Below are 2873 nucleotides of genomic sequence, written 5' to 3' on the forward strand. Positions count from 1 at the left end.
TTCTTTTTCTCCATAACTTCACCAACACCTGTTTTTTTTGTCTTTTAATAATAGCCATTCTGACTGGTGTTAGATGGTATCTTATTATAGTTTTGATTTGCATTTCTCTAGTAATCAGTGATGTTAAGCTTTTTTTTTTTGAGATGGAGTCTTGCTCTGTCGCCCAGGCTGGAGTCCAGTGGCGCAATCTTGGCTCACTGCAAGCTCCGCCTCCCAGGTTCATGCTGTTCTCCTGCCTCAGCCTCTCAAGTAGCTGGGACTACAGGCGCCCGCCACCACGCCCAGCTAATTTTTTGTGTTTTTAGTAGAGACAGGGTTTCACTGTGTTAGCCAGGATGGTCTCGATCTCCTGACCTCGTGATCCACCCGCCTCGGCCTCCCAAAGTGCTGGGATTACAGGCGTGAGCCACTGCGCCCGGCCAAGCTTTTTTTTTTTATAAGATTATCGGCCACATGTATGTCTTCTTCTGAAAAATGTCTGTTCATGTCCGTTGCCCATATTTTAATGTTTTTCTTTTCTTATAAATTTAAGTTCCTTATAGCTGTTGGCTATTAGACCTTTGTTGGATGCATAGTTTGCATTTCTTTTCCCCAGTCTGTGTTCTTGGCACCTTTGTCAAAAATGAGTTCACTGTAGATGTGTAGATTTGTTTCTGGACTCTCTATTCTGTTCCACTGGTCTATGTGTCTGTTTTTATACCAGTACCACGCTGTTTTGGTTACTATAGCTCTCTATTGAAGTCAGGTAAATGTGATTCCTCCAGTTTTGTTATTTTTGCTGACAATAGCTTTGGCTATTCTTGGTCTTTTGTGGATCTATACAAATTTTAGGATTAAAAAATATTTCTGTGAAGAATGTTAGTGGTATTTTGATAGGGATTGCATGGAATCCGTGTATTGCTTTAGGTATTGTGGACATTTTTAACAATATTGTCTTGAAATATATAACCACGGAATATCTTTCTATGTTTTTGTGTCCTCTTCAATTTCTTTCATTAGTGTTTTATAGTTTTCATTGTAGAGATCTTTCACTTCTTTGATTAAGTTAATTCCTAGGTATTTAATTTTATTCATGGCTATTGATTTTATTTCAGATTGTTCCCTGCTGGCATATAGAAACGCTACCAATTTTGTACATTGATTTTGTATCCTGCAACTTTACTGAATTTGTTTATCAATTCTCATAGTTCTTTGGTAGAGTCTTTAGGTTTTTAAAATGTCATTTGGAAGTCATATGGAAATATTTAGAAATCATTTCCAAATACCATTTAGAAGCCATTTGAGTATTTTCTTTCTTCCTGGAACAAAAAGTATCCTGAGTTCATCTTGAACATTCTTAGTCCTAGCCCTGGCATCAGCCATTTCTCTAAGGAGCTCTGATTCCCTTCAGTGGAAAATGAGATTCATAAGCCAAGATCTAGGCACTAAGTGTACTCATTGCTATTAAAACATCATTGTTATCTAGCCCTATCCGTGGAGAGAAGTAGGGAATATATGTTTTACACACACACACACCACACACACGCATGCTTACAAGTACATGCACATATATTTACATCTATCTAATTATGTATCAACTATCTATCTGTCATCTGTCTATCCGTCTATCTAGAAAAGAATGAATGTACACTGATACATCCATTCCAATCTGACGCCTTAGGATTCTTGCTAGCTTTCTCCCTTTCTGAATCTATGGCTCTTTCCTGCAAAAGTGACACACCTTTCTTCCAGTATACTTTATTTACTTATGTGATCAATCCCCTTTATGCAGCCAACTCTCACCCATCCCTTCCCACTCATGGATGCCCTCCTCACCTCACGTGGGTTCTCCATGCCCTATTTTGCTCTGGCTGCTCTTGAAGGTCACATCTCTGTGTGGACCCCTTCTCTGATTGCTTGGGCTCCCACATCCAGGTCAAGCTGCACCTCCATGTGGATGCCTTCCCCAGCACCCTTGGAATCTGACTTGGAGCCACCTTGACTCTCTCCTCCACCTTAATGTGTGTCTACCACATGGCTGCAACCCACCTAATGGCTTTAGTATTCAGAAAGAGAGGGAAAAGGAAGGAATAAAAAAGGAAAATAAATGAGTGCTTTTAGACATGCTGCCCAATCAACTGATCAATTGACCATTTTTTATTCAGTGTTCATTGCATTAAGACAATTGGGAGGTGAAGATGGAATGCAAGATGTTTGTAAGAAAACATGTTTCCTGTATTCCAGAAATGTCAGGGGAGATGAGGAAAAAACAATAAATCAAGACTAATAATATGATAAGTGCTTCATTGAGTGTTACAAAAAATATGTTCTTCAAAGAAGGCAGAATGAAACTACGAATGTTCTCTCCAAACAATGGTCAAAGTCACAGTAGATTAACTCTGACCTATTTTAATAATCCAATTGGAGTTCTGACAGAGGCCCCACACCAACAGTGACTACAATGATAAAAACAGTTTATTTGTTGGTTCTCAGTCATTCAGTTCTATAGATTTCTCTTTAGTGTGCAGGACGGCATCAGATAATATTTTTGTAAAGGGGATTTTATCTCTTTGCTTAATATACAACTTATTATAGAATATTACAAATAAAACATGATATAAATGTCACTATTCAAGTCATCACGATAGTTCTTATTTTTCTGAAAAATTATGGGATCAAATCATTGATAAATATTTATTCTCTGATGAGAGCTCAGGAGGAGTTGATAATGCTAAGTAGAGGTGGGTAGAGATAGTCCTATGAGAAGCAGAGAAGCTGAGTCTACCTATCTGTCACTTATCTGGTCACCTCCTTTATATTGCATAATGCACAACACTCTACACAGGCACTAGGAGAGCTCAATGAATGTACAAAATCGCCAACTACTCATGCAG

The 2873-nt window shown here is 38.4% G+C and overlaps 1 protein-coding gene across 4 annotated transcripts in view; it reads left to right on the top strand.

Moving 5' to 3' along the window:
- The window catches only part of ZSCAN25 (zinc finger and SCAN domain containing 25), a 122375-nt gene that overhangs the window by 30197 nt on the left and 89305 nt on the right, over positions 1-2873 (top strand). The gene's annotated exons all lie outside the window — the stretch shown is intronic.

Source organism: Trachypithecus francoisi, unplaced genomic scaffold (genome assembly GCF_009764315.1).
Source record: "Trachypithecus francoisi isolate TF-2019V2 unplaced genomic scaffold, Tfra_2.0 Lachesis_group4, whole genome shotgun sequence".
NCBI classification, from domain to species: Eukaryota; Metazoa; Chordata; class Mammalia; order Primates; family Cercopithecidae; genus Trachypithecus; species Trachypithecus francoisi.